Here is a 23,470-nt window from a genome sequence, read left to right as displayed (position 1 = left end):
GGAAGAATCAAGTACTAGCTATCATCTTTCTAAATCTCACAGAATTAAATAAAATAAAATTGACAGTAGATATGTAAAGATAGATATCAAGATCTGGAGGACACAGGGAAGGTTAAAGTGTTCATCCATGGTAATATAGGAGAGCAAGTTATTTTGTCACCAGTGGTGAAAAAAATCAGGTTTCCCTGAAAGAGAAAGTAGATGGACAATTCAAGGTGAGGAACATCTGGCCAATGGGTCTGTATAAGGCCACAGAATCATTTGGTCTGATCCCTGTCCGGGAACCAAGTTAATTAAATGCTTGACTAAATCTAGCAGGCTAAATTTTAAGTTGGTAATTTTGTATGGCCTGTGAATGATGTTATACATTTTGGCAGAAATATGCATATATACATTTCTCTATATATATACATTTAGACATATATTAAGTATACATTAAGACATACAAGGGAAACCAGAACAACCTTCCAACAGATCTATAGGTGAAGACTGCTGTAAAGGTAAAAGTGGTTGGGAGCTTACACAACTGGGACAGCAAGGTGATTTCAAGATTCAGCAAATATTTTTAAAGATTAGTGGTAGAAAATACTAAACTCTGGAAATGGATTGCTTATGCTTCAAATCTGACTTTTAAAAAATATGTTATCCATTCCACATTTGGCAAGTACCTAAATGTGGAAAATGATAGAATGAAAAGTCCATGGAGATTGAGTTGTTTTGTTAGGTTGGTTGGTTTTTTCATCACATGGTAGGTGCCTAGTAGAGTGCTTGGCAAATATTAGCTGTCCAATATATATTTGTCAAATATATAAAACTTGGTTTCATAGGCTGTCCTCATAAGTATGTTTACAAATCATGCACTCAGGAGTCTTGCAGTTCTGTAGGATAAGTACTGGACTGCAACAAGTTTGGTAATTCAAACCCACCAGTGGCTGTAGGTTTGGATTGGTTTATGCCCGTAAAACAGTTTGGAGTACATATCAAACATCTCAAAAAATGTTAGCTAATGCTATATACAAATATGTTACTATAGCAAATATGTTACTGTAAAGGATAGCTATGAGTTGGGCCCAAACTCATGCCGCTTAAAAACCATAAAAATAAAATAACAGTATCAGAAGTCCTGGTGTGATGCCGTAAGATAAGCACTGAATCACAAGGTCGGTTTGAACTGCAGATTCAGTGGTTTGAACCCACCAGCCACTCCCAAGAAACCCTATACTGGGTTGCTACGAGTTGGAACTGACTCAATAGCACTTAATAACAGCAGCAACATAACAATATAAATAACAGAATAGAACAAATATTACAACAGCAAATCAAAAATAAACTTATGTAAATGAAAAAATACTACTCATATGTACACAGAAACAGTGGTCTCAGAGGACTGAAAGACCAGAAAACATGTCTATAAAACAAAAACTAGATGGCCTATAAAAATTAGAGCAAATCTCACTTAATTTGGAAGCATGTTAGAGTTATAAAGATGATAAAACTGCAGTATAGAAATCGAGACATGATTGGAATTTAGTATGTGTCTAAGGCTGGGTTCTCTAGAGAAGCAAAGCCAGTGAAATTTAAATACATATATGTAAAGAGTTTATATAAAGGCAACGGATCCCTGCTGTAGTCCCAAATCCTAAGTAGAAAAGAGAACACAACTTTTCCTGCATGTCCATTATATTGGAAGCAGATCACACTCCCAAGGAAACATCCTGCCAATTGATTGGCTACTCATAGCCAATCATCATAGAGTTTACTGTACCTGTATTAGGCACTCCTGGGCCCCCTCAAATTGATACAGAACTTTATTTGTATCAATCATAATATGTAGTATGATATTTAAAGTTAATATAATCAGTAGCTTTACTATATATTCACCAATAATAAGGTTGTTGTTGTTGTTGTTAAATGCTTTCCTACTTTATCCTATGGTGACACACCAGGACAGAGAATGTAAAGGGAAATAGTATACCATTCACAATAGCAATAAAACTATTGGAGTAATATTATAAGTAATGGATAAGACTAATGTTAATAGAAACATAAAACTTTATTAAATAATATAACAGCCTAAAGTACCAGAATGCAGGAATGTTAACAGTAAAATTAGCTTATAATTGAAAAAGCAATCCCAGTAAAAACCTCAACAGGGACTCTGAGTCATGAAAGATACCAAATCCACAAACACTGAAAAGGAGATTGTAAAATTAGATTATAATTACAAGCGTATACTTTATACATTGTGTGTTTTCTTATAATTATGTAATCTGTTTTCTTACAATTCATGATCAATGGTAATTAATAAAGTATACTGATATATCTATATATATAAAGTAAATCAATATAACAGAATAGAATCTAGAAATTGATTAATATGAATAGGAAAAATGATAACATAAAGGTCTTTCTAAATAGGTGGTGAAAGGATAGTCAATTCAGTGAATGATATAAATAAAATCAGTCATTCATAGTCAATTCAGTGAATGATATAAATAAAATCAGTCATTCATTTGGGAAAAAAACTAATTGTATCTTTAACTCAAATATTAAAAAGCAACAGCAAAATCCAAGTGGCTTAAATATTTAATATTAATAAGTTTTATTAATTTTTAAAACATCATATAAAAGGGCATTGTTATAATCCTATGAGAAAAACTTTTGTACAAGACAAAATAACCCCAAGAAGACATATAGAAAGCATGACTGAGTTTAATTGCATAAAATTAAACTTTAGGTACTCTCTTAAGAAAAGATTCAATGCATTAGACACGAAATAAAGACAATCCAAAATGGATGTCAGAAGACATCCATCAAAAGAAGACGGAAGGAATACAGAGTCACTGTACTAAAAATTGATGGTCAATGTTCAACCATTTAAAGAGGTAGCATCTGATCAAGAGCTAATATTGCTGAGTGAAGTCCATGATGACCTAAAGGCATTGGCAAAGAACAAGCCTCTGAAAATTGATGGAATACAAATTAAAATCTTTCAAACAAACTGATGCAGCATTGGAGACACACAATCAACTATGTAAAGAAATTTGTTGTTCTTGTTATGTGCTGTGGAGTTGGTTCTGACTCACAGCAGCCCTGTACATGGTTTCCAAGGCTGTAAATCTTTACAGAAAGCCTCATCTGTCTCCTGCAGAGCAGCTGGTAGTTTCAAACGGCTGACCCTGAGGTTATTAGCCCTATTTGTAAGCACTATGCTAAGTAGATGCTTGAATTTTTTCTTCAATTCTTTCAGATTGGTAAATGTGGAGCATGTTCTTTTCTTTTGATTTTCTAACTCTGGGTCTTTGTACATTTCATTATAATACTTTGCTTTGTCTTCGTGAGCTATCCTTTGAAATTTTCTGATTCATTTCTTTTACCTCCTTATTTATTTCATTTGTGTTAACATCTCTAAACTGGAGAGCAAGTTTCAGAGTGTCTTCTGACATCCATTTTGGTCTTTTCTTTCTTGTCTTCTCAATGAATTTTTGCTTTCTTCCTGCATGATATTCTTGATATCATCCCACAACTCTTCTGCTCTTTGATCATTAGTGTCTAATACATCAAATCTGTTTTTAACATGGTGTCTAAATTCAGGTGGGATTTGTTCAAGGTCACATTTTTGCTCTTGTGGATTTGGTTCAATTTTCTTTAGCTTCTGCCTGAACTTACATGTAAGCAATTGCTAGTCAGTTCCACAGTCTGCTCTTGGCCTTCTCTTGGCTGGTGATGTTGCACTTTTCCACAGTTTCTTCCCACAGCAGTAATCAATTTGATTTCTGTGTGTTCCATCATTTCTATCACCATGACTATATTTTCTAACTACTAATTCTTCCTCTTTGTTTCCAACCTCTGCATTCAAATCACCAGTAATTATCAATACATCTTGATAACATGTTTGATCAACTTCAGACTGAAGACGTTGGTAGAATTCTTCAATTTTATCATCACTGGCTTTAGTGGCTAGAGCATAAATTTAAATAATAACTGAATTAACTAATGTTCCTTTTAGGCATATGGATATTATCCTATCACAGACATATAGTTTTCAGAATCAAAATGGCCAAACCAGTCCAGTTCAGCTAAATTATGCCTAGCATGTTGATCTTTATGCATTCCATTTTGTTTTTGACAACTTCCAGTTTTCCTAGATTCATACCTCGTACATTCCTTGGTTGGGTTGTTGATGGATGTTTGCAACTGTTTTCCTTCGTTTTTAATTGTGCTCCACCACCAAGTGATTGTCTGAAAACTATACTCCATTGGCATCATCTGTGTCAGCTGTGCATTGAAAAGGAACCTCTTCCTCAGTAATATTGTGAGTGCTTTACAACCTGAGAGGTTCATACTTCAGCAATATATCTTTCAATATTTTGATGCTATTCATGTTTTCATCTTCTAACACTGTGTCTGACAATGTTCTGTTAGTATTCATAGGGTTTCAGTGGGTAAACATTCAGAATGTCCATCTCTCTCTCTTTCTATTCTGTCTTATTCTGGATACTTAGCTGAAATCAGTGCACCATGGTTGATGCTCAAAGACATTTCAGAACATAACAAAGGAGAAATCTCTTAGAGAACATCCAAAAAAAAAAAAAAACTGAACAGAATTTTTGAGCATAGCTGACTGAAGAAATATGGCATGGAATTATGCAAATATGTAGCCAGAAAATAGAGTTAGAAATAAGCAATGGAAGAAGTCAGTCAGATAAAATTAGGCTCATCTCTAAAATAACAGCGGCTTAAAAAATATTTTTACCAAGTATTTATTTCTTTTTCCAAAAATTAAAATAATTTTTAGATAATTGTCTGAATTTTTTAGACCTGTTAAGTGCGTTACTATCCAACTCTCAGCCTGTGATTTACACTTCATGGTCCAAAATGAGCACTCAAGTCCCAGTCTTGTATCCACAGTTCTGGCAACAAGAAAAAGGGAAGGAATAAGAGAGTACACATTCTGCTTCCTAAGGGATAACTCACATAAGTTAAAAGGAAAAATCAATATTTCTAACAATAACAAAGTAATGAAATAAAAATTCATAGGCATACCCACCTTCAAAGTTTGCTGAAAAGGTCATCTTTAATCCTAGCTGCATGTATATGAATTATTATTTAGGAAGAAGGGAAAAATAAATATTGAAAGGCAGTTGGTATCCTTTCAATGGGAAGGCAGGAACACAGTAAATACAATCCAGAAAAAGAACATAAAGGGAAATAAAACACACTCAAGACATGGATACTATCAATTCAAAAGTGTTTCATGCATTAATACCATATATGAAAGATTTCACAAATTCCTCTTTTACGCTGACTTTGCTGAGCATAAGATCCTTCAGGAACTGGTTCTTCTTAAGATTATAGCCAAAGTATTAAAGACAAAGTTTCACTACCTTGCTTTTAATAAGCATTCTGGCTATAATTCTTTGAAGACAGATTGGTTTGTTCTTCTGAAAATCCATGATATTTTCAATATTGTTTGCCAGCACCCTAATTCAAGCACATCAATTTGCTTACATTAGTCCTTATTCATTACTCAACTTTCACATGCATATGAGGCAATTTAAGATACCATGACTCAGGTCATACGCAACTTAGAACACAGTGACATATTTACTCTTTAACATTTTAAAGAGGTCTTTTGCAGCAGATTTTCCTAAAGCAATATGTCTTTATATTGAGGTGCAATCCATACTAAAGACTATTCCTTTATCTTCATCACTAAGTGCAAGTCATCATCACTTCCAGCAAGCAAGTTTATTTCATCAGCATATTACAGGTTGTTGATCAGTCTTTCTCCAAACCAGATGCCACATTCTTCTTCATATAATCCAGTTTTTTTGGATTATTTGCTCAGCATACAGATTGAATAAATGTGAAAAGATCTGTTCTTATGCCTCCTCTTGGTCTATGTAAAGGTTTCTCATGAGAACAATTAAGTGTTCTGGAATTCCTATTTTTCCCAATGATATCTATAGTTTGTTATGTCCCACACAGTCAACTGCCTTTTCTTAATCAAAAAAAAAGCAAAAATAAACATCTTTCTGGTATTTGTTTATTTCAGCCAAGATCCATATGCCTCAACAATGATATCCCTCATCTCAAGTTCTCTTCTGAACTTATCTTGACTTTCTGGCAGCTCCTTGTTAAAGTACTGCTTCAACCATTTCAAGATTACCTTCAGCAAAATTTTACTTCCATCTGATATCAATGATATTATCGAATTATTTCTACATTCCATTGGGTCAGCATTCTTTGAAGTGGGCACAAATATCAGTTTCTTCCAATTGGTCAGCCAGATAGCTACCTTCCAAATTTCTTGGCATAGACTAGGTAGCACCTCCTGGGTGGCATCTGTTTGTTTAAAGATTTCAATTTGTATTTCTTCAATCCCTGGAACCTTGTTTTTCACCAATACCTTAAGTGTAGTGCAGCTCTGACATCTCCTTTCAGTACCATCAATGGTACCTGGTGAAATGGTTGAACATGTGTATTCCTTCCATCTTCTTTTGATGCTTCCTGCAATATATAATATTTTACAAGAAGAACAGTTAAATATTGCTATCTTTCAACAGTTCTTTCAGCTTGAGAAATGCTGTGTTCTTCCCTTCTGAGTTTCTATCTCCAGATCTTTACCCATTTCATTATAATTCTTGACTTGATCTTCGCAAGCTGCCCTTACAAATTTTCTGGTCAGCTCTTTTACTTCATCATTTCTTCCAGTTGCTTTACTTGAAATTTGAAAGCAAATTTCAGAGTCTCTTCTGACATCAGTTTTGGTCTTTTGTTTCTTTTCCTTTTAGTGACTTTTGGATTTCTTTATGTATGATCTTCTTGATACTATTCCACAACCCCTCTGGTTTTTGTCTAGAGCATCAAATCTGTTCTTGAGATGGTCTCTAAATTCAGGTGGGTTATGCTCAAGCACTCTATCACAAGGTCAGTTTGAACCACAAGGTTGACAGTTCAAACTCACTAGCCACTCCTTGGAAACCTTATACAGGGTCACTGTGGGTTGGAACCAATTTGATGGCACTTAACAACAAAAACAACATGTTCAAGGTCATATTATGACCTCAAATGGACTTGTTTTAATTTTATTCAACTTCAGCTTGAACTTACATATGTGCAATTAATGATCTGTTCCACAGTCAGCCTCTGGCCTTGTTTTTGCTGATGATACTGAGTTTCTCCATCATCTCTTTCAATAGATGAGTTAATTTGATTCTTGCGTCTTTCCAGCTGATGAGAACCACAAGTATAGTCACCATATATGTTTTTCAAAAATATATTTGCAATGAATAAATGGTTGGTCTCATAAAATTCTATAACACCATTGCTAGCATCATTTCTATCAGCAAGGCCAAATTTTCCAACTTTTCATTTCCAACTTGGGCATTCCAGTCACCAGTATTAATCAGTGTATTTTGATTTTCATTTGATCAATAACAACAGTTTGTCCCACTTCTTCTCTGTGATTTTTATTTTCATTCCACCCTCCTTCCCATCCTTTCTCAGTTTTGTCCTTAGGTAAATGTTCCCCTTTTGATCTTGAATGGTTGAAAATTCCATGGTGCGCATACTTTATGAGTGTTGTTGTTGTTGTTGAGTGACACTGAGTTGGTTCTGACTCAAAGCGACCCTATATAGTTTCCAGGAGCAGCTGGTGGGTTTAAACTGCTGACCTTGTTATTCAAAGTGCAGTGCTGATCCTATAGTGCCCCACCAGGAATCCCATCTACTGCTTACCTAGTATGAAAATCTTTTCTTGTGCTTTTACAATAGTGGGTTCATACAATATTTTGTACTTGCTTAGTTTCACACGGCATAATGTCCTACAGGCTTATTCTATTATTATTAAATTGTTATTGATATTATGTTATATAGAAAATATTGGGTTAGGAATAACAGCATAGTGTAATGTTAAACACATGGGAGATCATCAAGTATGTGTTCTGGTTCTATATTCTAGGTAGAGTAGCTAGTGTCTTTAAGATTTCATTTCTTCATCTGAAAAATGGAGATGAGGATTTATATTTCCCAGGTAAGTGTGAGGATTGAGTGAACACAGTAAATCAGCAATCCCTTTTAATTGGCTTTCTTCACAGTTTTATTTCCTAACTGATGATTCCAATTTAATTATTTATATTAGAATAGGTTTCTTTTTTCCTTTACCCCAAAATATTTTCTTTCTTTTCTCTATTGTTAATAGTGTTCCTGTAACACTTTGTACTAGAATATGTGTTCTCAGTTCTTTGAGGCATGTACATAGAAGTTGAAATACTGAGTTATACAGTTATTCTCTAACTTTTTGAGGAAACCTTTTCTACAGTGGCAGCACCATTTTGTATTTCAAAGAGCAATTATTTGGGTTCCAAATTCTTCACATTCTCAATCTTCATCAACATTTATTGATTTATTCATTTATCTTTAATTATAGCTAATTTTGTTCTGCTGTGCATAAGGTCGCTATGAGTTGGTTTTGATTTGTGAGCAGCTGGTGAGTTTGTTTTGCCTACCTGTGGTTCAAACCGATCTTGTGGTCCAGTTCTTTATTCACAGTGTTACACCAGGACTCCATGATTCTCCCTAGAAACTGAAAACAGCACTGAAAATTTAAAAGTAATGATATGCACTTTTGTACATGACTAATACTAGCTTCAGAGCTTGCATCAAAAGAAAGAAGCAAAACAAAATCATTGCTGTTTTTCCACTTTTTAAAACAAAAATATATACACAGAATTTTCCTACAAGATATGAAATATGCATAGAAGAAATGTTATTGTTGTCTGCCATCAACTTGATATAGGGTTACCAAGGTTGACTGGTGAATTTAAACTGCTGAACTTGCCATTAGCAATACTTAAAGAAAAACTTAATATGGCAAAAGACAGTTGATTTGGATTTTTCCAAATATTCTATAGTTAATGTATTATGTGTGTATTTTAAGGTAAAACTTCAAAAATATTTCCTACAGCTAGCTACCAAAAGAAAATACAATGCTGAATAGAGGTTCATACTAATTTTGCTGTGATAGAACATAGAAATTGGCAATAATTCAACCAAAATGTATTGAGTATATCTATTATATATAAGGCACTCTGCTATGAAATGTGGCATATACACAGAGACATAAGACAAGATTTTTGCCCTCAAGAAGCTGGTTCAGTTCTATATTTAATACATACAATAATAGAGGTAATAAAAGAGAGGTTTTATGAACGATGGCACTGTTTTGCAAATTGTACAGTGCATGAAAATCACCTGGGGGAAACATAAAGGTGCAGATTCGCAGTCTTTTCCCCATTGTGCTGGGACTAGGAATTTACATTTTTAGTAAGCACCTCCAAGTAGTTCAGATATATTCCTGGAACGTATTTTAAAGAATACTAACATAAATGACAACTAAATGATCATAGATTTAGTTGTTGTTAAGTGTTGTCAATTAGATTCCGACCCACAGTGACCCTGTATAGGGTTTCCAAGTAGCAACTGGTGAGCTTGAATCACCCACCTTGCTTTCAAACGACTTTGCAGTTTGATGCATTAGCCCACAGCGCCACACCAGGGCTCCATAGATTTAATAGACCTACATATTTAGTTTAAGGAGCTCTGGTAGCGTAGTTGTTACGAGTTGGGTTGCTAACCTCAAGGTTAAAAGTTCTAAACTACCATCTGTTCCGCAGGACAAAGATGAGGCTTTCTGCTCCCGAAATTTACAGCCTTGGAAACCCTTTACAGGATGTCTATGAGTCAGAAACATCTCCGTGGCACACCACCACCTTCACCACCAGTAGCGTAGTGGTTATGAGTCAGTTTGCTAAAAAATATGGTCAGCAGTTCGAAACTACCGTCAGTTTAGAGGGAGAAAGATGGGGCTTTCTGCTTCTATAAGGATTTATAGATTCAGAAACCCTATACAGGGTTGCTATGCATCAGAACCGACTCCACCCCGCATAACTACCACCACCACGTTATTTAGTATAGATCCCTGCTTCTGGCTATTACAGGCATAATTCATTTGATTACACCTCGCTTTTTTGTCCTTTGCAGATGAAGGTTTGTGGCAGCCTTGTGTTGAGCAAGTCTTTCAGTGGAACTTTCACATCATGTGCTAGCTTCATGTCGCTCACGTTTTTATAATGCTTGCAATATTTTAAACTTTTTCATAATTCTATTACATACTATAGTACATACTTTGATATGCACTGGAGATCCAGAAAATTCTTGTGATTGGCTTTATTGCAATATTCACTTTATTGTGGTCATCTGGAACTGAGCCCACAATAAGTCTGCAGCATGCTGAGGAATTTATGCTAGGGTAACTCAAATTTATCTCTCAGGTTCAAATTCTGCAAGTGTAAATGGAAATAGTCATATGTACTATATGATATTATCAGTAATGTTAACAGTATACCCAACTTATCCATCCAAGTGTTGGTTTTGACTCATAGTGACCCTGCCCAGGGTTTCCTAGGCTGTAAATATTTACAACAGCAGAAATCCGCAATTTTCTCTCATGGAACAGCTGGTAGTTTTAAACTGTTGACCTTGAGGTTAGCAGACCCACTGATAACCACCATGCTACTGTAGCTCCTTAAAGTATATACTTGTTGTTAAGTGCCATCGAGTCAGTTCGGACCCATAGTGACCCTGTACAGGGTTTCCGAGGCTATAAATCTTTACAGGAGCAGAAAGCCTCATCTTTCTCCTGTGGAACAGCTGGTAGTTTCGAACTGCTGATATTGCAGTTTGCAGCCCGATTCGTAACCACTTTGCTACCAGAGCTCCTTAAAAAAGTATATAGTAAGTGTTCTCAAGTAGTCAAGTAGAGTATGACAGCTTTTGTCAATTCTAAATAAGTGCTAATACTAGAAAGGAGAAAGAAACACTGGAGCTAATGTAGGAGGGAAGCAATCAGAGACGTTTCATACAGAAAGGGGATTTGGGTTGGATCTTGAATAATGGGCACAATTTTTATAAACTTAGGAAAAAGGAGCAATTAGTCCTGTAAGCAAAATCATGACAGTCTTACCTGTGGACATGACCATTTTCAGAGAGAGCTGATTATCATGAAACACAAATGTGAAGACATATATTACAGGTAGATTCAAATTTTTATTGTAGTTTGGGTCAAAGTTTACAAAGCCTGAAGACTATGGTCCTTAGATCCTTTCAAGTCTCCAATTGAAATCCCCCACTTCCCAGCCCCCACAAGAATTAACAACAACAACATTGTTTGACTGATAAGTGCCTTTGAGTCGGTACCAACTTTTAGTGACCCTGTATAGGGTTTCCAAGTGAGCAGCTGGTGAGTTTGAACTGCCAACCTTGCAGTTCAAACAACTTTGTAGTCTGGGCATTAACCTACAGCACCACAACAGTCAAACAACATACAGGCCTATAAAAAGTAAAAAAATAACTCCCTGTAGGAATGTACTCTCAATGCAGTTAGCAATAGAAGTGTTAAGGTTTTAAAATACTATTGACCCTTCAACAACACAGGCATGCATTATTCATGCCTACTTATACACAGATATTTTTTTCTTCTTAATATTACTGCTGGAGTCCTGGTGTGGCATGGTAGGATATGCACTGGATTGCTAACCACAAAGTTGGCAATTCAAACCCACCAGCTGCTCCTTGAAAATCCTAGACAGGGTCTCTATGTGTAGGAACTGACTTAATGGCACTTAACTTAATGGTGAGTTCAAGTGTTGGGAGCATCCTCTTAAAATTCATGTGAAGCTGATCCTCTCCACTTCAACTGTTCATCTCTGCTGGAGCCATGGAATGCTCATGTGGAGATGATTAGCATCGCAGGGTATTTAAGCAGATACTTACAACACTTGAGCTCACTACAATACAATAGGTATTTCAAACCCCTGTTGTTCAAGGGTCACCTATAAGCAATATGTGAATTTCAATTAAGCATGAGATCAGCACTTCTAACGTTCTCCTCTCACTCTTTACCTCTGCCTTGTTGTTCAAGTGTCAACTGTACTCTGAGAAAGAGTGAGTGGGACAGATCAGGGTTTTAACAAGAGGAATTATTACACATAGAGAAAATGTGTTGAAGAGTTGAGAGGATGGAGTCAGCATTACCAATTCAAAGCAGGATATCAATTCCTGTTCTGACTCAGACAAGAAGCAATTAGGATGGAATGAATTCAGGCAATGCAGAAGACATGGAGAAAGGAGAGTTGATGCATATGAGATGTGTGGTTGAAGGAGGATAGATACAATTTAGTAGGATTGGAAGTTGAACAATAAGCAATTTAATTTGATCCAAAGGTTGTGAGATATGGAGAGATTATCTTTTTTAAAGGAAGAGTAAGCATCTGAGAAAAAAATTGAGAACTTCAGTTTTGGTACATGTTTACTAGAGGTGCTAGCAAAATAAACAGATGACTATGTCCAAAAGGAATTTAGTGGGTCAGCAATAGGTCATTCTCATGACAGCAAACATTTGAAGTTTCAGAAGTGAGTGTAATTTTTTTGTTTAAGAATCATCATCATTGTTGTTGCTATGTTGTTAGGTGCTTTTGAGTTGTTTCTGACTCATCATGAACCAATGCACAACAGAACAAAACACTGCCCAATCCTGCACCATTCTAACATTTGTTGTTATGTCTCAGCCCATAGTTTGCTGACACTATGTCAATGCATCGTGTTTGAGGTCTTTGGCTTTTGCTGACTCTTCAATTTTCCAAGCATGATAATCCTTCTCCAGGGACAGGTCCATCCTGGCAATGTGTACAAAGAACAAGAAACAAAGTTTCACCATCCTCACTTCTAAAGAGCACTCTGGCTACACTTCCTCCAACACAGATTTGTTTATTCTTCTGGAAGTCCATGGTCCTTTCAATATTCCTTGTCAACACCACAATTCAAATGCATTGGTTCTTCTAAACTCTTACTTATTCAATATCCAACTTTCACATGCATATGAGGTGAATGGAAATATCATGGGTTGGGTCAGGCATATCTTAGTACTCAAACTGACATCTTTGCTCTTCAAAACTGTAAAGAGATTTTTTTTGTTTTCTTTTTCAAAAAAATTGCTTAATGCAATACTTTGCTTTCTTGACTGCTGCTTCCATGAGCATTGATTCTGGATCCCCCAAAACTGAAGTCTTTGACAACTTCTATCTTTTGTTATTTATCATGATGTTATTTATTGGTTTACTGGTGAGGATTTCTGTGCTCCTTACTTTAAGGTGCAATCCATACTGAAGGCTTTGATTTTCAGTACTTCTTGCTTCCAGTAAGTAAGGTTGTGTCATCTGCATATCACAGGTTGTTAAAAAAATCTTTCTCTAATCCTGATGCCGCATTCTTCATATAATCCAGCTTCTTCTTCATGGAATACAGTTTCTCAGGTTATTTGTTCAGCATACAGATCAGTGGCTCCTTATAACAGCAACAAGCATTTGGAGACCTAATTTTGGCTTTCTTTAACAAGCTTTGTTAGGAAATCTCTTTGAGCTATTTCTTTGTCTTTAAAGAGTCCTGCCTATCTCATTGGATTTTTTATAGGGATTAAATGGTATAATGCATTTGTAATCTCTTTAAAAGTACAAACTGCTATACTAATATTATTGAGAGAGTATACTTTCTTTCCAAATAATGAATGGAGTCTCATAGACAGCTTTCCTTCCTGCTCATGTCAGATAATCAGATTATTCTATGCTAAAAACTTTAGATTGTGGCTTGTATATCTTATATTGAATGAAATGAACTTTAGTTATTCAAATGGACAAAGAGAAAAAAGAAATGCAGCGACCCAAAAAAGATCATTTAAATTCTGTAAAGTCAAAAGTTTCCCAAACAGTATCACTTGACTGAGTATCCCAGGATGGATGTAAAGTGGGGCAGTTAAATAGGGAAGCTTGTAACCCAAATGAAGCATGCTGTCTAAAGAAAGACACGAAGAAGGAGAATAGAAAAATATTCTGAACACTTAAAACTTAATAAAATAAACACCTTACCATCACCTGAAAACCCCTGACATAGTAATAGTATTTTTATGGGTACCTTAAAATAATGATTTTGTTGGAAACTGGCAGGCATGGTAGAAAAAGGGAGATGATTCTGGAGAAACCTAAAGAAGCTGGGAAAGGTAAGGATATTTTTCATATAACTTCCATTTATGGGCACTATATGGAAGATTAAATCTGAAATCTACTAGCTAATAACTCAAGGGGCTTCATTTTGTCAGTGCTGTCACATTTGGAAGCCAAATGATTAATACAAGAATGGGATGAGCTAATTATCATGCAGAATATAAAATCTCTAATTCTCTGACAGCCTAAAAATGCCACTTCCCAAAGAAGAAAAGTACCGAAATCAGAAGCCCGAATACTGTGAATAGCCAATAATGTCATCATTTCAAATTGGTGGTTTCCATAATTAGACACATGTTCATTTCATTAGATGATATAGAAACTATTACATGTGAATCTGTTGCTTTTTGATTATAGAGCCTAACAGAATGCTTTCTTATGTTTTCAAAGAAGGTGAATGAAATCAATAAGATTCTCTAACCTGTCTTAGAAGTCATGGCACAAATGGTTAGACCTCTTAACTAATAACCAAAAGCTTGGCTATTTGCACCTACCCAGAGGTGCCTCAGAATGCAGCCCTAGTGATATGCCTCTGAAAGTCTTTCAACCCCTATGGAGCAGTTTTACTCCATGCAAGACACTTCCATATGTTGGAATAGACTCAACTGTAACCAACAACAATATGCCTTAAAACTCCTGTGTCGCAGAAAATCCATTGTCATGATTTTCCTTACAGCAAATAGAGATACAAAACACATCCATCTCCATCACGGAGCAAAATGGGAATGCAATTGCGATATCATATGTAAGAATATACAGACACATTTTGAATAGAAGCAGAAATAATAGAAAAGTACTGCTACCGTCTTATATTCCTGAGAGGGCTCTTGAGTGTCAAACATAACTCTGAATGTTCAAGGACACAAATCAAATATGCATGAAAGTGCATAGATACTGCAGAAGCAGAGTATATATAATATCTAGAGTTAATGTAAACACCTTTACATTGTAGTTTCATGAGTTCTTTTCATTTTGTAACATCTTGACTATTCTACTAGTTTGAGTAACATTTTAGAAACTACACATTTTTTCTTAGTAACTGTCTTAGTTATCTAATGCTGTTATAACAGAAATACCACAAGTGGGTGGATTTGGATGGCTTTAACAAACAAATTTACTCTTTCACAATTTAGGAGGCTTTCTCTTTATTGGTCAACTCTCTGAGGTAAGGTCCTTGACTCTTGTTAGCATCTTTAGGTCCAGAATTCCTTGAAGATCTCCTTGCATATTGGCATCAGTATTCCCTTGGATTAGGAACTACACTATGAAGGCACCTCAGATTCAAAGAATGAACTAAACTGCTGGCTCTTCTTTCTTGGTAACAATTTCCTCCTTCTCAGCTGATTTCCTCTCCTAAATTTTTAAGCTAAAAGATGCCGTACTCTTGCTGTTGTTAAGTCAGTTCCAACCCATAGCGACCCTGTATAGGGTTTCTGAGGAGAGGGCTGGTGAGCTGGAACTGCCGAGTTTGCAATTCTAACGGCTTTACAGTCTGGTGCATTAACCCACAGTACCACACTAGGATTCCTTTAAGTTGGTTCTGACCTTATGCACAATACAACAAAACACTGCCGGGTCCTGTGTCATCCTCAAAATCATTCTTGAACCCATTGCTGTGGCCACTGGGCCAATCCATCTAGTTGGGATTCTTCCTCCTTTTTGCTGACCAAGGACTGGTCTGGTCCCTTCAAATAAGATGTCTGAAATATGAGAGATGACATCTAGCCATCCTGGCTTCTAGGGGGCATTCTGGATGTACTTCTTCCAACAGAGATATGTTTGTTCTTCCAGCAGTCCATCGTACTTTTAATATTCTTTTGCACCACCGTAACTCAACTGCATCAATTCCTCTAATGTCTTCTTTATTCATTGTCTGACTTTCACATGCATATGGGGCTATTGGAAAAACCATGGATTGAGTCAGGCACACCTTAGTCCTCAAACTGACAACTTTGCTTTTCAAGATTTTAAAGAGATCTTGTGCAGCAGACTTGCCTAATTTAATTTTTGACTGCAGCTTCCATGAGTGTTGATAGTGGATCAGAGCAAAATGAACTCTGACAACTTCAATCTTTCCTCCATTTGTCATTATATTATTTACTGGTCCAGTCGTGAGGATTTTTATTTTCTTTACATTGGGGCGCAACCCATACTGAAGGTTATAGTCTTTGATCTTTATCAGTAAAGACTTGTTAAGTCCTCTTCGCTTTCAGAATGTTTGCATATCTCAAGTTGTTCAGTAGTCTTTTTCCAGTCCTGGTGCTTTTCTTCATATATTCCAGCTTCTCATATGATTTGTTCAGCACACAGCTAAGGTGAAAGAATACAATCCTAGCATACACCTTTCCTGATTTAAAACCATTCAGTGCCCCCTTGCTGTGTTTAAATCTCTTGATCTATATACAAATATGTATTCAGGAATAGTCATTCTCCAAAATGTCCCTTGCTTATAATCATTTACACAGTTGAAAATTTTTGAAAAGTCAATAAAGCACAGATAAACATCTTTCTGTTATCCTTTGCCTTCACTAAAGATCCATCTGATGTCGACAGTAATATTTCTCATCCCATATCCTTGTCTGAATCTGCCTTGAACCTCTAACAGCTCCCTGTCAATGCAAAGTTGCAGATATTTTTTAAATTATCTTCAGCAAAATTTCACTTGCATATGTAATTAATGATATTATCCAAGGATTTCTGCATTCTGTTGGATCACCTTTCTTTAGAATGGGTACAAATATAGATGTCTTCCAATCAATTGGCCAGGTAACTGTCTTTCCAATTTCTTGGCATAGATGAGTGAGTGCCTCCAGTGCTGCATCAGTTTTTTTTTTAATGATTTCAAATTGTATTCCACCAATTCCCAGAACTTTGTTCTTTGCCAATGTCTTCAGTACAGTTGGACTTATCTGTTCATTATCATTTGTTCTTGATCATATGCTATATCTTGAAAAGTTTGAACATCGTCCATTTCTTTTAATGTTTTGCCCACAGAATCCTTCAATATTTCACCTCAAGGCTTTACTTTTTCCTTAGTTCTTTCAGCTTGAGAAATGCTGACCTTGTTCTTCCTTTTTGGTTTTCCAACTCCAGTTTGTTTGGTTTTGTTTTCATATTTCATTATAATACTTGACTTTGTCTTCTCAAGTTGCCCTTTGATATTTTTTGTCCAGCTCATTCATTGCCTCATTTCTTCCACTCTGGTTGCATAGTGGTTACAAGTTGGGCTGCTAACTGTAAGGTCATCAGTTTGAAACTATCAGCCATTCCATGAGAGAAAGATGAGGGTTTCTGCTCTCATAAAGATTTACAGCCTCAGAAATCCTATGCAGCATTGTTATGAGTTGGAATCGACTCCACAGCATACAGCCAACACCATGTTGGAGAACTAGTTTCAGAGTCTTTTCTGACATCAGTTTTGGTCTTCTTTCATGTCTTCTTAGTAACTGTTTGCTTTCTTCCTGTATGATGTTCTTGATGTCATCTACAACTTTTCTGGTATTTGGTCATTAGTGTCTAATGCATCAAATCTGTTCTTGATATGATCTCCAAATTCATGTGGGATATGTTTTAATATTTTTCAACGTCAGCTTAAACTTGCATATAAGCAAGTGATGTTTGGCTGATGATATAGGGCTTTTCCCACCGTCTCTTTCCACAGATGTAGTCAATTTGATTTCTGTGTATTACATCTGGTATGATCCATGTGTACATTCGTCTTTTACATTGCTTAAAATAGTTATTTGCAGTGAATTTTCATTAGTCTTGCTAAATTCTATCATGGGATCTCCAGCATCATTCCTATCACCAAGGCCATATTTTCCAACTACTGATTCTTCCAACCTTTGCATTCCAATCACCAGTAATGGGCAATACATCTTGATTGCATGTTGGATTACTTTCAGACTGTGGAAATTGGTAGCATTCCTCAATTTCATCATCCCTGGATTTAGTGATTGGTGCATAAATTTCAATTATAATGCTATTAGCTGGTCTTATTATTTGGCATGTGGATATGATCCTATCACAGGCAGCATTATACTTCAAGCTAGATCTTGAAATGTCCTTTTTTATGTTGAATGTGATTAACATTCCTCTTCAATTTGTCACTCCCAGCATAGTAATCACTATGATTGTCAGAGTTCAAAATGGCCAATACCAGTGAATTTGAGCTCACTAATGCCTAGGATGAGTTCTGGTGTGGCGCTGTGGGTTAATGTGTCAGACTACAAAGCCATTTGAACTGAAAGGTCGGTGGTTCAAGCTCACCAGGTGCTCCTTGGAAACCCTATACAGGGTCACTATGGGTTGGAATTGACTCAACAGCACTCAACAACAATGCTTAGGATGTCAATCTTTATCTCTTTCATCTCTGACAACTTCCTATTTTCCTAGATTCATATTTCCTACATTCCATGTCCTAATTATTTATGGATGATGTTTATAGCTGTTTTTCCTCATTTTGAGTTGTGCCCTATCAGCAAATGAAAGTCCTGACAATATTACTTGATTTGTTTCATCTTTGGAACTCTATTTTGAGAAGGCATCTTTTCCACAATAGTACTTTGAGTGCCTTCCTTCCTGAGGAGCTCATCTTTCAACACTATTTGTTGTTGTTATTAGGTGCCATCAAGTCGGTACCAACCCATAGCGACCTTCTGCACAGCAGAACGAAACAATGCCCAATCCTGGGCCAACCTCACTACTGTTGCCACACTTGAGTACATTAATGCTGATACTTCCTCCAATCCTAATGCCACATTTTTCTTCATAGACCCCAGCTTCTTGTATTATTTGCTCAGCATACAGGTTGAATAAGTATGGTGAAAGAATGCAACCTTGTCACACACCTTTCTTAATTTTAAAACATTCACTGTAGTTCTCATATTCTGTTTCAACAACTGCCTCTTGGTCCAGATACAGATTCCTCATAAGCACAATTAAATGTTCCAGAATACTTATACTTCTCAATATTGTCCATAGCTTGTCATGACCCACACAATCGAAAGTCTTTGCGTACTCAATACAGCACAGGTAAACATCTTTCTGGTATTCTCTGCTTTCAGCAAGATCCATCGGACATCAGCAATGATATCCCTTGTTCCACTGCGTCCTCTGAATCCGGCTTGAACCTCTGGAAGTTCTCTGTCAATGTATGATTGTAGCCGTTTCTGTATTACCTTTAGCAAAACTTTACTCACATGAGATATCAAAGAGATTGTCCCATGATTTCCACATTCTGTTAGGTCACTTCTCTTAGGAATGAGCACAAATATGGATCTCTTCCAATCAGTTGGCCAGGTAGTTGTCTTCCAAATTTCTTGGCAGAGATGAGTGAGTGCCTTGTTCTTTGCCAATTCCTTCAATGCACCTTGGACTTCCTCCCTGAGAATCATTGGCTCTTGTTCATATGCTACCTCTTGAAAAGGTTGAACATTAACCATTTCTTTTTGGTACAGTGACTCTGTGTATTCCTTCCATCTTCTCTCGATGCTTTCTGCATTATTTAATAATTTGCCCAGAGAATCTTTCAATAACTAGAGTCGAGGCTTGAATTTTTTCTTCAGTTCCCCCAGCTTGAGAAATGCTGAGCATATTCCTCCTTTTTGGTTTTCTGCCTCCAGAGCTTTGCACATTCTGTTGTAATATTTGGCTTTATTTTCTCTAGGTGGTCTTGGAAATTTTCTGTTCAGCTCCTGGACCTCCTCATTTCTTCCATTTGCTTTAGCATCTCTACACTGGAGAGCAAGTTTCAGTGCTTCTTCTGACTTCCATTTTGACCTTTTCCTTCTTTCTTCTCTTCTCAATGACTTTTTACTTTCTTCACTTATGATGTTCTTGATGACATCCCACAACTCTTCTGTATCCACTGTATCCAAGTAAAATTAATTATTTGACAACTTCAGTCTTACTTCATTTATCATGATGTTATTTACTTATTCAGTTGTGAAGATTTTTGTTTTCTTTACATTGAGGTGTAACACCTGTTGAAGACTGTAGTCTTTGATCTTCATCAGCAAATATTTTAAGTCCTCTTTGCTTCCAGCAAGGTTTTTTTCATCTGCATATAACAGGTTGTTAAGGAGTTTTCCTCCAATCCACATGTCACATTATTCATATAATCCAGCTTCTCAGATTATTTCCTTAAAGGATACAACTCTAAATAACACCTTTCCTGGGTTTAAACCATTCAATATTGCCTTATTTTGTTTTAACAACCGCTTAGTCTACATACAGATTCCTCTTGATCACTATTAACTATTCAGCAATACCAATTCTTTGCAATGTTATGCATAGTTTGTCATGATCTATACAGTCAAATGACTTTGCATAATCAATAAAGCACTAGTAAACAAAAAGAGGAAGACCCCCAATGAGATGGATCAGCCAGGTGGCATCAAGTGTGGTGGCAGTAGTGAGGTTGGCCCAGGATCGGACATTGTTTCATTCTGCTGTGCATGGGGTCGCTATGAATTGGTTCCGACTCCATGGCACCTGACAACAACAGCAAACATCTTTCTGATATGTTCTGCCTTCAGTTAAATTCCATCTGACTTTAGCAATGATATCCCTACTTGCAAGTTCGCTACAGAATCTGGCTTAAATTTCTAGTAGTACCCTATGTATTGTTGCAACCATTTTTAAATTATCTTCAGCATAATTTTACTTGTATGTGATATTAATGATATGGTTCGGTGCTTTCTGCATTCTCTTGGGCCACCTATCTTTGGAATGGGCACCATCAGTTGGTCAGGAAACTGTCTTCCAAATTTCTTGGCATAGATGAATGACAGCTTCCAGTACTGCATTAGTTTGTTGAAATTTTTAAATTTGTATTTAGTTAATTCCTGGAGTGTGGGTTTTGTTTTGTTTTGGTTTTCCAATGCTTTCAGTACAGTTGAATTTCTTCTGTCAGTTTCATCAGTTCTTGATCATATGCTACCTCTTGAATTAGTTGAACATGTATTATTTCTTTTTGTTACAGTGATCTGTGTATACCTTCCTTCTTCTTTTGATGCTTCCTGCATTAAGTTCCATCTAATCAGTTCTGACTCATAGGGTTTTTGAGACTTTTAAATATTTGTGGGAGCCAAAATCCCTATCTTTCTCCTGTGGAGTGGCTGGTGGACTTGAACTGTGGACCTTGTGATTTGCAGTCAAGTACTTTACTGTATGGAGCCACTGTACCCATAAAGTACTTCAATATTAAAGTTTTTTTTATTTTAGTACTATCAGTTTAAGAAATGCTTCCCTTTTTGCTTTCTATCGCTAGGTATTTGCAATTTTTATTATTTTAATACTTGTCTTTGTCTTCTGGAGCTGCCCTTTGAAATTTTATGTTCAGTGCTTTTATTTCCTCATTTATTTCATTCCCTGTAGTTTCTCTATGCTCAAGAGCAAGTTTGAGAGTGTCTTCTGACAACCATTTCCATCTTTTCTTTTTTGATTTCTTCCTGTATGATGTTCTTGATGTCACTCCACAACTCTTCTGGTCTTCCATCTCTAGTGCCAAATGCATCAAAATCTGTTCTTCAGATGTCTCAAAATTCTGGTGGATATATCCAGGGACATGTTTTGTTTTCTTGAACTTGTTTCAGGTTCCTCAGTTTTAGCTTTAACTTTTATATGAACAGTTGATGGTCTGATCTACAGATGCTCCAAGTGGACTCAATGGCACTTAACAACAATGAAAACTTACACAGATGTAGTAGTCTGTTTGATTTCAGTGTATTCTATATGGTGAGGTCCACGTACGTAGTTGATTTTTATGTTGTTTTAAAACAGCATTTGCAATAAAAATTTTGTTGGCCTTGCAAAATTGTATCATGCATTTCTATCACAAAGGCCATATTTTCCAACTACTGATCCTGATCCTTCCTGTTTCCAACCTAAACATTCTAGTTATATCAAAAGTTATTCATGCATTGAGATTGCATGTTTGATTAATTTCAGATTAAAGAAGTTGACAGAAATCTTTAATTTCCTCATTACTGGTTTTAGTGGTAGGTGCATTAATTTGAATAATAGTGGTATTAACTGGTCTTCCTGCAGGCATATGGATATTATCCTATCATAGACAGCATCGTACTTCAAGATAGATCTTGAAATATTCTTTTTGGCATTAAATGCATTACCATTCCTTTTCAATTTGTAGTTTCAGGCATAGAAAACCATATGATTTTCTGATTGAAAATGGCCCATACCAGTTTCAGCATAGGACATCAATCTTTATATGTTCCATTTCATTTTTGACTACTTCCAATATTCCTAGACTCATACCTTATACAGTTCATGTTCTGATTATTAATGGATGTTTACATTAATGCTTCTCTCTATTTTGAGCTGTGTCCCATCAGCAGATGAAGGTCCCAAAATCTTTACACAATTCACTTCATTATTGTCAACACTACTTTGAGAAATCAGCTCTTTTCCAGTCATTTTTCTATCACTTTATCTGACAATTTTGAGCTTCTATTAATAATATTTACATTTTCTTACACTATTTATCACAGTGTTCTGGTGCTATTTATAAGGTTTGCAGTGGCTAAACATTCAGAAGTAATCTGCCTCTCTTTCTTCCCAGTCTGTCTCTTTCAGGAAGCTCTGTTGAAACCTGTACACTATGAGTGACCCTGTTCATATTTAAAATATGGGTGGCATATTCCAGTATCACACAGTACAGTAAGACAAATTGACAGACAAGTGGTGGATTGTAAAGATAGATGTAACTTTAAAATTTTTAAAATAATGATTATGTATTGACTATTGTATATGAACATTGTAGATAAAGTACAATTTTAAATTCATTAAAAGAGTAAACTATAAAAATCACCAAAACACATACTCACTTAAGTATTAGGGCCACAGATAAACATTAAACATGTCCAAGAAGCAGATGACCATATCAGCACATGTCCAGAAACAAGATAAAATATCTGAAACAAATGACCTAGAGGTAGACCTGGACTCCATTCTGGAAGGAGGGCAGGCCTTGGAAATGGCTGAATGTTTTAAAACACTTTACAAAGGAATTGAGAAAAATAAGGATGAAGTCAAGAAAGTGCTAAAGGAACAATCAAATAAGATAGATACAGCATTGGAAACAATTCAAAACCTATAGAAAGAGGTCCACACGATCAAAAATAGAATATCAGAAATAGACAATACTCTGAAAGAACAAAGGAATAGAATACACGAGATGGAAGGCAGAACCAGTGAGCTGGAAGACAAATCTCTGAATGCCACTAAGATAGAAGAGCAAACAGAAAAAAAGGATAAAAAAAAAAAAATCTGAAGAAGGTCTAAGATTCATATTGGACAACATGAAGAGGAATAACTTAAGAATTATC

The sequence above is a fragment of the Chrysochloris asiatica genome, unplaced genomic scaffold, assembly GCF_000296735.1.
Source record: "Chrysochloris asiatica unplaced genomic scaffold, ChrAsi1.0 scaffold00024, whole genome shotgun sequence".
Taxonomy (NCBI): Eukaryota; Metazoa; Chordata; class Mammalia; order Afrosoricida; family Chrysochloridae; genus Chrysochloris; species Chrysochloris asiatica.
Note: the sequence above shows the minus strand (reverse complement) of the source record.